This window comes from Misgurnus anguillicaudatus, chromosome 22, assembly GCF_027580225.2.
Source record: "Misgurnus anguillicaudatus chromosome 22, ASM2758022v2, whole genome shotgun sequence".
NCBI classification, from domain to species: Eukaryota; Metazoa; Chordata; class Actinopteri; order Cypriniformes; family Cobitidae; genus Misgurnus; species Misgurnus anguillicaudatus.
Window position 1 is genome coordinate 14937280 of NC_073358.2, and position 15998 is coordinate 14953277.

The window sequence follows — 15998 nt, forward strand, 5'->3', positions numbered from 1 at the left end:
AAACTGAAACTTATAAAATCCTATCAGAGGTCCAAAATGTAATTTAAGCACACCTGTCGCTTTGCTGTCATCAGGATTAAACATGTTACCCCTCGAACCCTCCCTCCCAACAGAGCATCCCCACAAAACAAATCCCAATTTAACCCCTGTACATATACTATATATATTCTCATTATTTTTGAACACATCTATAGTTATGTGCTGGCACAGAGTTAGACTCTTTTGACTCCACACAGAAACAGCAATGGCATGACATAAGGAACATCCTGGTTCCGTTTTTTCGCTCTTCTTTATTCTTTTTTTAGGTATTATAGAAGTATCGGATCGGGACTCGGTATCGGCAGATACTAAAAATCAAATGACTCGGACTCGGACTCGAGGGCAAAAAAACCTGATCGGGACATCCCTAACACTGACTTTAATGATTTCTGTCAACTAATGTTAATTTCTTGCAGTTATGCTAAAGGAGATTTTGAGCAAACAAGAAATGGTTCTTGACCAACAAAAAACAATTCTTAGAATTCTGCATTCAACAAATCGCCCAAATTCTGATGTCCATGATGGGGCCACGTTCAAAAAGCATCTTCCAGTAAAAGATACAGAGTCTCTCCAGTGCCTAGAGGCAGAGCTGAAGACAAACACCAATATTAAATCAGAATTGGTAAGAATTCTTTATTTTATATAAAATTTGTATGGATGCTATAACTTCATAATTAAAGCAAAAGTGCAGAATTATGCATTAATTTGAATAAAAGCATATTTGTTTGTCATATTACTAGAAAAAAAAACAAATAGAGACTTCTGTCTTTCTCTTTTTTTGGTAATTTGGCATATCAGGGTAATAGTTGTGTAGTACAGTGCTTCCCAATCCTGGTCCTTGCGTACCCCCTTCCAGAAAGCCTAGTTTGCCGCTTGAACAGTTTGAATGCATTTGCGTGTGTAGAGCGAAGTAGGCGCGTGGAAAAAGCAAGCATTTGACACGCGTCAGAGGCAAAATCCGCTTCTTGTGGGAGGGGCAAGTGCTATGTGGTTGTCTGTTTGCAAGATGACTGATGTTGATTGTGCATCTATCGAGAGAGTTACCGGTTTGTATTTGGTAACCTAACTATAGGGCGAAAATAAACAGCGCGGGTAAACGTCACGTGACTCAAAAGTGAAATGTGTATTACAACTTACCAGGTTGCCCGAAGTCCTCACTGACACTCTTCCAAGCGTGGTCCCTTTATTCCTTTCTCTATAGAAATAAGAAATTGTGTCGTATAGCTCCGGGTGACTGTTCACTGACAATATCAAGTGTTCCTTCAGGTTGAATGAGTGACTCCGGGCGGGGCTGCTTCCACAGAAGCAAGCAGGCTCCTGATTGGTTAACGCGGCACGAAATTCCGCCAAAGTTCAAATTTTTCAACTCACGCGTCAGCCGCAAATTCTCGTGAACCACAAAATGCACAAAAAGCACCATTCATGCGTACAATGCTCAATTCGCGCGAGCTAGACGCGCGAATGAGGCGGAAATGCGTCTTCCACGCCGCCAGACCTCCAGACGCGCGTCTTCACATTGACTTAACATTGAAATCACTTGCGCTTCACGCCTCTACCGCGGTTGGTGTAAACGCAGCATAAGATGTTATCTTTTTTAAAACACCTGATTAATCTAATCAGCCTCTTTCCAGAATGGTTAGCAAATGATGGACACACACTCGTAGAATGGATGTGTTAAAAACAACACAATCAGTGTTAGTTAAGGGACAACATACTATAGGGGGTCGCACAACGGACGTGCAGCTCAGCGCCGCTTCGCGTCTAGGACAACTCAGATAGCGTCTAAAACAACTCAGACCGCAAAATGCAAAATATCAGCCAATGTTACTCGTTAATGTTTTTTTAAACCTTTATTTAACCAGATGATCTCACTAGGTACGTTTCCATGCAACCAAATAATCTGTTGCTAATTGTATTGATGGCTCAATCGTATTGAAAAGCCTTCATGTAAACACCTTAATCCAGTGGTTCTCAAACTGGGGGCCGCGAGATGGTGCCAGGGGGGCCCCAGTTTTATGACATTTTACAAATACATAAATTTATCATGAATTCTGTGTAATTAAACCTAAAATAAATAGGGCAACTAACCAACAGCACTACTTTGTATAACTTAATGTTTTGTTTAATTAAAATGTTACATTTTAGAACTGTTTTTTTGTCATACATTTTCTTTGGGGGGGCCGCGAAGGAATGCACCATACACAAGGGGGGCCGCACGCGGAAAAAGTTTGAGAACCAATGCCTTAATACGATTGAGGACGATCTGATGCAAATTTGGATCGTATTGAAGGGGGTGGTGTAGTCTGATCTGTATTCCAATCATTAGGATAAAAGTATGCATGAAAACGTGTGAATCGTAGTATTTTCTAAATCTGATGCAAAAATACCTTGTGCACATGCGCAGAAGAATTGTTCTCCAAGTTCACGTGTTATATTTACCTCTTATCACATTCTCATCACAGAAACACGCAATAGCAAGTTAATAGCATCACGTGCATTATTAAGGTAACGTTAATGGGGTCACGTGCTGCACTAAATTCTGCAACCTTTATGTATACTTTTAAAACATTAGGCTACTTAAAGTAATAAAATAGTGTTGTGCCTTTTGAAAAGTGTGTTTTCATTACCTATATCTGAAAACTTCTAATACAACTTTATTCAACTCCGTTTTGACTTTTATTCATAGATAAAGCGTGAACTCAACGAGAGATGCTGTCCGCACCGTAGCGTTGCCAAGTCCTCTGCTTTTTTTGAATTTAGATTTGGGCTACTGTTTAAACTGTTTTCACCAGTTGTTTTTTTTCTGCGGGTTAAAGATGAAAGTATTTCGTTCATTAGTTATTGGTATTTGGGCTGTGAATAGTCATTGGGGTGCATTTGGGCTAGTTTTAAACGTCCATTCGGATGGTTTTGATACGCGAATGTGGCAATGCGCTTGTGCAGACGTTTGGTTCGGATTGTATAGAACAGGAGTGGGGAACCCTGGGTCCTGGAGGGCCACTGTCCTGCAGATTTAGTTCCAACCCTAATCAAACACACCTGAATTTTATTTCCAAGTGATCGTGAAGACTTGAATTAGATTTTCAGGTGTGTTTAATTAGGGTTGGAACAAAACTCTGCAGGACAATGGCCCTCCAGGACCAGGGCCCCCCACCCCTGGTATAGAATGTACATGTAAACAAACATTTTAATCAGATTGCAATGCTTTGGGCACATGTAAACTCTCAATTCAAGTCATCATAACCTTCAATCGTATTACATACAGTCGGATTGACAATTTTGTGCATGTAAACAGAGCCAAGAGAGACTTGGCCAATATAGCAGCATAATTTCTGAGCTGCATGTCCGGTGTGCGACCCCCTTCATTCAGACCCCCTAATCACACCAAAAGTGCTTTAGATGGTTGGAAACGCAAGGCGCGACGCACTGCTTTTTTAAAATAAAGCAGTGCGGCCCGGCTTTTTATATTGCTAAGCAACCACCGAGTCAGCTGTCTTGTCAATCAAATATTAAAGCGTGAGCGCTCTTTTGCTGTAACTGTCATATTAGCAGAAACTTTAAAAAGAGGGCGCTTGCTCTGACGTTGTTTGAGGGTGAGAGGTGCACAAACACGCAGGAGACAGTAAGCGAGTGGAGTCTTGTTCTTCAAAGCAACTGTAAACTTGCCTCACCACAACGTAAGGCCCGCCTCTCCCCTCATTAGATTGGACAATGGAAAGACGCGAATGATATCGGGCGCTTCTCCGCTCTCAGCACTCCTTCAAAAGCATGTGCTGCGGCTGGCAAACGCTCCCTGCCCATAGAATATCATTCATAAAAGGTGCCTGCAACTGCCATAAACGCTTTTGGTGTGATCAGCCCCTTAAAGGATAATTCCGGTATTTAACACGTTGAGTCTCATTTTTGTTTTGTTTTGGATGAACTACAGCAGGGGTGGGCATCGAGGGCCACAGTCCTGCAGAGTGTAGCTTCAACCTTAAAGGGGCCGTGAATTGGTCGATTTTATTGCTTTATGACGTTGATTGATGTCTACTTATGCATTTCGCGTTGTTTTTACATTCAAAAACATCAAAAGCAATAAGTAATACGCTATTTTGTAACATGGATTAGTGGCTGTGTGATGAAGCATCCTTATGATGACATCATCACCAGAGTGCAATCTACCATGTCCTTTATTTACATTGCGTTGCCTCTTGTTTTTCAATGTTAAATCACTCTGTTATCATTTAACATCACTTGGATTTTAATATCATGTCTAATCTATGCTACATTCATCAGTTCATTCTCATGTATACACTTTTATGAGATCATAGTGTGATTGAACTGTTCATGTTGAAAGTGTGTGGGCATAAAAACAATGTCTTTACTAACTAATGAGATGCTTTTATTCAATACTGCAATACTGCTTTACCATTGACATGGAATGTACTATTCAAGTGATGGGGGTTGATCATTTTGTGTATGACCCTGTTGTGTCAATTTATATTTTGAGTATTGTCTGTTTATGAGATGCTGATTAAGTACATTTGAAATGAAATGATTTGCTGTTTTAATGTGCATTAGTTCAGGTAATGCCATGTACTTTGATCCTCAGAATGTAGGTGGTTTGGTCCCTGCTATTGTGGGCTGTTCCACAGTGCTGGCGGGAAAGTTTAATTAGTCTGGGAGTGTTTGCACCTGGGGGAGTCAGTTTGGCTTGGCTGTGAACGAGAGAGGTCTGCTGTGAGACATGTTGAGAGAAGTTAAGCTCATTGATTGAAAGTGTTTGTCAGACACTAGTGTTTTGCTGCTTGAAGCAATTTTCTTTATTTTTTTTTCCTTTATTGTTTTTATTTAAAACTCACCAATAAATCACATTGGGACAATTTTCTAAACAGCAAACCATCGTTTTTGTGCCTTCCTTGCTCCTTCCTTACCACTTGGCCTACTACAACCCGACATATGGTGGCAGCGGTGCTTCCAGGCCATTAGGAGGCCAATACGTATGGTAACAAAACTCCTTTCAAGCTAATGGAAGATCACTTTAACCAGAGACTTTACTGTATGTCATAAGCAGCCGTATTTTCTGGAGGAGTGTATATATGGCATTGAGGTGCTGTTTCATGGAACATGCCGCCTAAGAAACAAGATCTTCCTAAAGAAGCTTCAAAGATTGTTAGACCCAATGTTGATTCAACAGTGAGTGATCAGGCTCGCAGAGCCGATGCGGGTGAAAATGAGGAGTTACTGGAAGAGGCTCCAGATGCACTTAAGTCAATGTTGCATTCATTTCTTCAAAGGCAAGAGCAAAGAGAAGAGCGATTGGAGAGAGAGGCACAACGTCAAGAACATAAATGGCGTATGTTGCAACATCAGTTTTCACTTTTGCAATCTGAGGTGCACCAGGACAGACAACAACGACTGCTAATGGAAGGAGCAACAGTCCCGGCTGCTGCAACAGCAGGTGGCTCGGTGAGTTTACCTCCAGCAAGTGATTTTAACACACAGCCTATTACTAATATGCCTCTGTTGACTGCATCTCAAGACTCTTTGTTGGGAGCACAGGGTACCTCCCTGCCGCGATTTTCTGTGCCTAAGATGGTACCATGGTCTAATGATGAAGACATAGAACATTACTTAACAACTTTTGAACGTATTGCATATGCATGTAGATGGCCAAGGCAAGACTGGGTGTTACACCTCTTACCCCTTTTGACTGGAAAAGCTAGAGCTGCTTATGTAGCTATGGATGCAGACAATTCCCTTGATTATGATTGTGTTAAACGTGCTATATTGGACAAATTTGAAATCTGCACTGAAACTTATAGGCAACGTTTTAGAGCTTATGCTATGCATGAAGATGAAACGCCTAGAGAGCTACAGGCTAGATTGAAGGATTTGTATGAGAAATGGATGAACCCAAGCAATCGCACGAAAGAGGAAATTGGAGACCAGATCATTCTAGAGCAATTCCTCAAGCTTCTGAATCCAGATACTAGGACATGGGTGAAACAAAACAACCCTACATCTTCAAAGCATGCAGCAGAGATGGCAGAAACTTTCATGGCCGCCAGAAGATCAGTACATCAGCCAAGGCGATGGCGGTCCTACAAAAGTTCACCAACCGGTAAGTCTGTTGATGATTTTGGCGATGGTCTGAGTAATTTAGTTTCAGATACTCATGTTGCTTCTGGTAACTTTAATACGCACATTAAGAAACAGCAGAGTGTGAAAGACCAACAGAAGTTTAAATCTGTTATTGTGTGTCATGGATGTGGCCAGCCAGGGCATAAAAGAGCAGATTGTTCTTTACAGAAAGTCACTAACACTCGTCTTTGTTATGTACCAAGACCAATGAGGGAGCTTCATGAACTAGACCTAAATACCGATACTATCATTGATATAAAGATAGGAGACAGGGTTTTTAAAGCTCTTTTGGATTCTGGTTCTAGTCAAACTCTAGTGAGAAATGAATGCTTGGATGGTTTAAACACAGTTCCACTTAGTCTAAAAGTTCGCTGTATCCATGGGGATGAGAGAGAATATCCCAGAACTGATGTGGTTATTGAGATAGCTGAGCAGGCTTACCATTTGTCAGTCGGTATTGTAGAGCAGTCTCCTTACCCAGTTATCCTAGGCAGGGATGTTCCTGTGCTTGTTGATTTACTGCAGGGTGACAAACAGACAGCCGAGGTAAATGTGTTAACAAGAGCTCAGGCTAAACAGGTGGTAATTAATAAACAATTCTTGCAAGACTTACCTTTTGATCAAAACCCAAAAGTCAGGAAGTCTAGACGTGAGAGACGTCAACAGAGGGTTGAGGGAACAAAAGTGGAAGAAAACTTACCTATTCCTCACACTGATGACATTGAGTATATTCCCCACGATATTGTTGAACTTCAAAGGCAGGATGAGTCACTTAAACCTTTATTTGATAAGGCAAGTAATGAAGTTGCTACGTCATTAAAAGATCACTTTGTGATTAGAGAAGACAGACTCTACCTACAGGGTGCTGAAGGAGAAAGATTAGTAGTGCCTGAATCCATGAGATTAAAAGTCTTACAGTTGGGCCACTCGGTTCCATGGGCTGGACATTTGGCCCAACATAAAACTTACTGTAGGATTGCTGCTAGATTTTACTGGCCAAGGTTGTATATGGATGTGCTAGATTTTTGTAAATCTTGCCCTGAGTGTCAGATGGTGAGGCCAGCTAAGAAAGGTGATCGAGTCCCTTTAGTAAACCTCCCAATAATCGATGTTCCCTTTTCCCGCATTGCTATGGACATTATTGGTCCTTTACAGAAGAGCAAGTCAGGAAACAGGTACATTCTTGTTGTTTCAGACTATGCTACTAGATATCCAGAAGCATTTCCTTTAAGGAATATGAAGACTAGACAGGTAGTGAATGCCCTGATTCAACTTTTCTCTCGGGTAGGCTTACCGAAAGAGATAATTACTGATCAAGGAACTAACTTTACGTCTAGACAGATGAAACAAATCTATTCAATGTTGCATATACTTCCTCTTCAGACCTCGCCTTATCATCCTCAGACCGATGGTATGGTAGAAAGGTTTAATCAGACATTGAAATCCATGTTACGCAAGTATGTGTCTGAAACAGGTGCAGATTGGGACCACTGGCTACCTTATTTAATGTTTGCCTATCGTGAAGTTCCACAGGCATCTACAGGTTTCTCACCTTTTGAGTTGCTGTATGGGCGACAGGTACGTGGACCTCTCGATGTTCTGAAGGAAGCCTGGGAAGCAGATAATTCATCTGAACAGACAAACATCCTGTCATATGTCATCAAAATGAGAGAGAAGATGGAGACTTTGGCAGAAATAGTGGAAACTAACATGACTAAAGCACAACAGCACCAGAAGCAATGGTATGACAAGTCAAGCAGGAAGAGATCCTTAATTCCTGGTCAGAAAGTTTTGTTACTTCTCCCTTCTTCAGATTGCAGCTTGTTAGCCAAATGGCAAGGACCATATGAAGTCACACGTAAATTGAGTTCTACCAACTACGAGATTGCATTGCCTGATCGTCGGAAGAAACTTCAAATATTCCACATTAATCTTCTAAGACCCTGGTATGACCGAAAACAAGAATGGTCTGAGCAGTTGTGGGCAAGGAAAGTGGAAGAAGAGGAAGAAGTGAATGAACAGTATTTTCCTGTGAGTCAAAATTCACTTACATTACCATCTGTAGACCATCTAACTTGTGAACAACGTACAGAATTCTACAACTTAATTCCTGAAGGTATGTTCAGTGACAGCCCTGGAAAAACTGATTTAATTCAGCATAATATTCATCTTCTTGCTCACGAGCCAATCAGACAAACACATTGTAGAGTTCCTGCTCGCCTGATACCAGTCTTGAAAGAGGAGGTAAAAACAATGCTTGAGTTGGATATAATTGAGCCTTCAAAAAGTGAATGGTGCAGCCCGGTGGTGTTGGTACCTAAAAAGGACGGCTCACTACGATTTTGTGTTGACTTTTCCAAACTGAATGCAGTTTCATCCTTTGATCCTTATCCAATGCCGAGAGCTGATGAGCTCATCGAAAGACTGGGTAAGGCAAAGTATTTGACAACACTTGACTTATGTAAAGGCTATTGGCAAATTCCTATGGTGGATTCAGCTAAAGAACTTACTGCTTTTAGAGTGCCTTCTGGTTTATACCATTTTAAATACATGCCCTTTGGCCTTCATGGGGCGGCGGCAACTTTTCAGCGCTTGATGGATCAGGTGCTAAGAGGATTGGACAGTTTTGCAGCAGCTTATATCGATGATATAGTCATCTTCAGTGCTACATGGACAGAGCATGTGGAGCATCTGGCAGAGGTATTCAGAAGGATACAGTCAGCTGGATTAGTAGTAAATGCTAAAAAGTGCCACATTGCTAAGCCAGAAGTTTCTTACCTGGGCTATGTAGTAGGAGGTGGTTCCATCAGACCACAGGTGGATAAAATTCATGCTATCTTGTCTGCTGCACCCCCAACAACAAAGAGGAGAGTTCGTTCTTTTCTTGGTCTAGCAGGCTGGTATAGAAGATTCATTCCTAACTTTGCTAGCAGAGCCTCAGTGCTGACTGATCTGACAAGGAAGAGCAGCCCCATCAAAGTTAAGTGGACATCACAGTGTGAGCATGCTTTTCAAGATCTAAAGAATTGCTTATGTGAAGATCCTGTTTTACAAAGCCCAAACTTTGACCTTCCTTTCGTTGTACAGACTGATGCTTCTGAACTTGGACTGGGAGCTGTTTTGTTACAGGGTGAAGGGGTTGATCGTCATCCTGTTCTGTACATTAGCAGAAAGTTATTCCCACGAGAAACTAAGTACTCAACAATTGAGAAAGAGGCTTTAGCCATTAAATGGGCTTTAGACACTTTAAAGTACTATTTGATCGGCAAAGACTTTTTGCTTGAAACTGATCACAGGGCCTTACAATGGCTAAATAAAATGAGAGACAGTAACGCAAGGATCACACGTTGGTATTTGTCTTTACAACCCTTCAAGTTTAAAGTTGTTTATAGAGCTGGGACTTTAAACATAACTGCTGACTTCTTGTCACGCCACTAGGAGTAGTGGGCGTCTTGAGGAGGGGGGTGTGTGATGAAGCATCCTTATGATGACATCATCACCAGAGTGCAATCTACCATGTCCTTTATTTACATTGCGTTGCCTCTTGTTTTTCAATGTTAAATCACTCTGTTATCATTTAACATCACTTGGATTTTAATATCATGTCTAATCTATGCTACATTCATCAGTTCATTCTCATGTATACACTTTTATGAGATCATAGTGTGATTGAACTGTTCATGTTGAAAGTGTGTGGGCATAAAAACAATGTCTTTACTAACTAATGAGATGCTTTTATTCAATACTGCAATACTGCTTTACCATTGACATGGAATGTACTATTCAAGTGATGGGGGTTGATCATTTTGTGTATGACCCTGTTGTGTCAATTTATATTTTGAGTATTGTCTGTTTATGAGATGCTGATTAAGTACATTTGAAATGAAATGATTTGCTGTTTTAATGTGCATTAGTTCAGGTAATGCCATGTACTTTGATCCTCAGAATGTAGGTGGTTTGGTCCCTGCTATTGTGGGCTGTTCCACAGTGCTGGCGGGAAAGTTTAATTAGTCTGGGAGTGTTTGCACCTGGGGGAGTCAGTTTGGCTTGGCTGTGAACGAGAGAGGTCTGCTGTGAGACATGTTGAGAGAAGTTAAGCTCATTGATTGAAAGTGTTTGTCAGACACTAGTGTTTTGCTGCTTGAAGCAATTTTCTTTATTTTTTTTCCTTTATTGTTTTTATTTAAAACTCACCAATAAATCACATTGGGACAATTTTCTAAACAGCAAACCATCGTTTTTGTGCCTTCCTTGCTCCTTCCTTACCACCTGGCCTACTACAACCCGACAGGCTGTCTTGAGAAATGGTTCGTTTGAAGGGGCGGGCCGCATTAAAGACCTGAACGTAAACACCCACTGCTATGATTGGACAGCTTCATTCCCCGTCATTACATGTAGGGAAATGTTTTAAAAACATTAATGTGATAAAAATAGCAGCCGAACACAAATATGTTTGAGACACAAAAGATTCTGGGTGCTAATCATGATACACATAAATGACAATACGTATATTAAAGTAGAAACAAAACTCGACGTGACTAAATTACCGTATACAACACAGTAAGCGTGCATCCGAATCTAAACTGCGGCTAATAAATCCTTATCAATAACTTTGTATATTTCTATTGTGCTTGTGAGGTTGCTTTTACATTCACGTAATGTTAAATACCACAGTTATATGATAAAAAATAAGCTTTGTTGGTTGACCTTTCAAACGCAACTTGCCTAAATTACCGTATACAACACAGTAAACGGGCATCAGAATCTAAACTGCGGTTGATAAATCCTTCCTTATAACTAACTTTGTATATTTCTACCTTTAAATTACAGTCGTATTGTTAAGTGTTGTACCTTTATTAATCGTTTAATGTTTTTAGTAAATTAAAACAGTCAACAAACGTATTTAGACACGGATGTTACAACAGGACATCAAGCAATCTCTTTTAACAAAGCAATAGTGAAACGCAGTAACTTAAATAAAGTAAAATGTCTTACTGTGAATTATACTGCTGTGTCATTGTTGTCAGATCCAATATAAGTGGTGCTTCTGAGTCTCTCTGCAATTCCAGCATCGACTTCTTTACAAATGAATCCATGTCCACAACGTTAACAAACGCTCCCCACACGAGCTGGAACTTCTTCAAAAGCAAACTTTATCCAAGCATATTGCTAATGTTAAGTTCCAAGCCTCCGAATTGAAGTATTTAGCTTCTGTGTTGTTCCCATGGTTGTTCCCACGCGGTTCTTTCAGAACCGAAAATGCGTTTCCATGGTATCATAACAGATCACCGCGTCAAAATAAAAGTCTCTCAGAAAAAAATGTATTTAAAAAGTCATTTTGGTTACATTTGTCAATTTTTAAAGACATGTTTACTTACTGAGACACACGTGTCACGCGAAGCTGTGGGCGGGGCTACAAAAGTAGACTTGTCCTTTTGGTTATGGGGAGGTGTTTCAATTCTACTTTGACGTCATAGATTTCCGAATTTTTCACTGGAGTGTTTAGCTGGCTTGGTGCCAAAGACGGTTATATTTCAGTAGCACGGACGTTTTCAGTTCTGAAACTTGCAGGATGTTCATTTAAGTATGATGACCTCTTATATAACAAATTATCAAGTTAAAATTGAGTTTTTGATTCACCGCTCCTTTAATCGAACACACCTGAATGTCATTTCCAAACAGTCCTGAAGACTTCAATTAGATTTTTCAGCTGTGTTTGATCAGGGCTGGAGCCAAACTCTGCAGGGCTGCGGCCCTCAGGACCAGGAATTGCCCACCCCTGAACTACAGTGATTGGCACTGAAATTTTGACACTGGGTCATGTCTTGACATTTTGACTTGTTTAGAAGCGTCTCTTGAATGCTTCAGAATGGAGGTAAAGGGCCATGCACAAACATGTCATTAAAACAACACCTAACGTTTTTTTTCAAAACTGTGCTACTCACCGAGTGGTTCGTGGTGTTCATTGATGATTAAAAACATATATATCAGCGCAATGTATAATTTCAATCTGTGTTATTTGCTATAGTGGATTTATTTTTTTCCAGATACCTCACAACCACATATATACTTCCACTCTATATTTGAAGCGTTAGCACACTCCCGAACACTTGATGGCGACAACCACTTTCAAAATCAAACGGGTCATCCAGAATTCACATTTCATAAACCAATTTAGAATTTATTTTTGAAAAATTAAATGTTTATTTCGCTACTCCGAGGGCACAGTTGCTCTGCTCACGCTAGCCTTCTGAGAGAAACAGAGCGAAAAAACTACAACCACATGTAAACAGACCCCTTTTTCGTTTGCGGCGGGGGATGATATATCAGCGAGCAATGAGTCTTCCAAGAGAAGTCAATGAAATTTTACAAAATGCCAAATAAAACACGACAGAAACTGTATTTCGCTACACTACTTCTTTTTAGTCATCAACAAACACCACAAACCACTCGGTGAGTAGCACAGTTTTGAAAATGAACGTTAAGTGTTGTTTTAATGACATGTTTGTGCATGGCCCTTGACTTCCATTCTGAAGCAGGCAAGAGTTGCTTCTAAATGAGTCTAAAAGTCAAGACACGACCCACTGTCAAAATGTTTGTGTCCATAACTGTAGTTCATACAAAACAAACCAGAAATGAGACTCAAAGTGTTAAATACCGGAATTATCCTTTAAGGGGCTGTTTACACTTGGTATTAAGATGTGTTTTCGTCGAACGGATCACAAGTGGACGAGAGAAACACATCACTTTTACACTTAATTTAAATTTGTTTCTTTTGTCCACTTTTGACCGCTTTTGTCCTGATTACTGAGGGGATGAGGGGTAGTTATCATTTGTGATATATTGAATTCCAATCAAGCCCCACTTCAATGCAAAACAGAAATTATTTTACTGTAATTTGTACCAACTCGGGTGTTATTCACCATTTTTGAGGTTTGGGAGCAACCAGGCCTAGATTTGAATTGTGGGTGGGCTAAATTTATGACTTAAATTTCAATATTACACATGTAGACTGGTCTGAACACTTGGGTGTATGCCATTGTTATATGACTTAAAAAACAGCATTTTTGTGTGTGGGGGGGAGGAAAATGCACTCGATGTAGGAATACATAATATACACCAATGCACAATGTTTTTTTCCCTCTTAGATTAACTACCTGGGTCTGATTGGTGGTCTTGATGTAAGAGACACCGTATGGAGAGTGTTAAAAGCCACTTTCTCAACCACTGTGGCACGTGGCATGAATTTGAGAGGAGTAAATGGCAAGCGCCTGGTCCTGAAAGAAGTTGTCATTGGTGAGAATACATTTTTATTTGTATACAGGAGCACTTCACAGACCATTTCATAATTCGCCTTTATAATCCGATATAATTTTGACTGAAAAAATAGAACAAAGAGGATTGTGACAATATTATATCTCCTTCAGTTTGTTAAATTTAATTAATATTGTATTAAAGGCGGAGTCCACGATGTTTGAAAAACGCGTTGGAAAAGGAGACAGGCCGACCACCAAAACACACTTATATGTATGTGTGGGGCGGGTCTATCAACAGAAGGTCCAGATTCTATTGGGGTACTATATATCATCTCGAAATCACCAAAATGAAATTAACTATGCATTAGCCTGACGTTGTCATACTCAATTCTAGTCAGAATTTGAGTCTGATACAGCTCCATTGAGCTATAATTATGAGGCGTGTCTCAACCGAAAAATGCCTCTGCACTCAATTGGATAGACCTACGACCAATCAGAGCAACGGAGTGTGTGACGTATGTTGAAATTACGTCTTTGCAGCCTGACCAAACTGCTAGTTATTTCGCTACAATGACACTAACATTGTGATTATACTGAGTTAGCGAATGTACATCAACACCTACTATGTTTACAACATTTCGTTTATATCACAACATGAAGTATTTACTAAGTCATAGAGTAAGACTATCTCTTACCATTTGTACGTTAGGTGAACTTCATCCACGACGATACCCATTACGTTGGCTTGAAAATATTGGAGCCTAGCATGTCTCTCCACTTATTCAGCAACCACGATTCCGGGCTTCCGAAAAGAAGCTGGCAACGACCGCTAATTATATCCATCTCGTCGTGCACGCTGAGTCGCATCCCCGTGATAACGTTATCCATTTCAGTTGCGACCAACTTTTGCCGAATAGGAAGGACGGCAAAAACATCAACAAATGCCCTGCTCGCGTTTCTCTGTCCCTCTTTTAAAATCAATGCTCTGTCGATATCTTTTAGAACAGACTCAATGTCAGAATCCACACAGCTGAACTCTACAGCAGCAGCCATTCAACACACGCGCTCTTTGGTGACGTGGTTCATTACGTTACTGTTGATTATCTGTCCATCATCGTATAAAGCCCGCCCTGACAATTTGATTGGTTCGACGATGACCAGCATTTGTCCAAGCATAGTAGCTCCTCACCAGAGAAACCCCAGACCGATAATCCCGTTTTCAAAATCTTGTGGGCGGGGGTAAGATCGGCTGGCACCCAGGCTAACTATGCATGGGAGGGTTATATTAATAATTTTATTGTTGAGAAAGTCGATGAAAAGCTTCAGCTCCACACAAAAATTTACAGGTGATAGTGTAACATGCTATCAACATGCTATTACAAATAACATTTTTATCTCGGTTATTTACAGATACGTTAATGAAGCTTAGTGACATGATGTACAACGCAGCTAGAAGCTAACGTTAACATTTTCTAATATTAGCCTAACGTAACGTTAGAGATGTTAACCCTTATGTGTTGTTGGGGCCATTTTTTGCCTTTTTTTTTTTGTGGTAATTTGGCCACAACTTTCTCTGTGTTTCAGTAAATTAAATGATTTTTGGTGACAAATCTTATATTTACACATATTTTAAGAAAATGTTTGAAAATTTTTCACAAACTTAAAAATATACCGTGGGCAAATTGACTACCCTTACGTGTTGTTAAAGGCCAAAAATGGGCACTAAATTAAACTGCTGTAAAAATGTATCAGATTTTTTTCTTCTTCAATTTTTTTTTGTATAAATCTGTTAATTAACCTCAGTACTGATCAAAGCTACCAAATGTTTACAAAAATTCCATGATTTTACAATATTTTCCGGACTATAAGTCGCTCCGGTATAAGTCGTATCAGTCAAAAAATGCACCATGAAGAGGAAAAAACCACATATAAGTTGAAATGGACTATAAGTCACATTTTTTTAGAAAATTATTATTCTTTTGGGCGACATTTTGTTTGTTAAGTCTTTCTCCATTGTCTTTAAGTTAATGTTTCAGTTAAGTTTTTTTGAGGGGTAGGCTACAGAAGCAACATATAGTGCCCTCTCATGGCTGTAGACAGTAATGTTTTCCTTTGGTTCATGTTAGTCAGTATGAATTAATTTTGACATATAAGTCACACCTGACAATAAGTCGTAGGACCAACCAAACTATGAAAAAAGGTGCGACTTATAATCCGGAAAATATGTTAACTCTTTCTTTGCCAAGTTTATAAGTGATGTCGCTGATTAGGGTTGTGCCGATAGACGATATCATCGTCCATCGTGATGGTTGACTGACATCACGATGGAGAGACACCATCGTGATGCCACGCCCCCTCCCCACTCCGCTGCGAGTCGACATACACTTACTCTCTTCTATATAGACTATAGTTAACCTAATATCTTTGCGTGAATTGCTCTATAAATTAAATAGAAAATATAACTAATGCATATATGCTATTTTAAATACTGTAGTCTATGCCTGAGACGTGACGTGTGTTAGTCTGTGAAAATATCCTGTCAGGCATTTGATCTTGACTAGGGATGGGCACGGATAT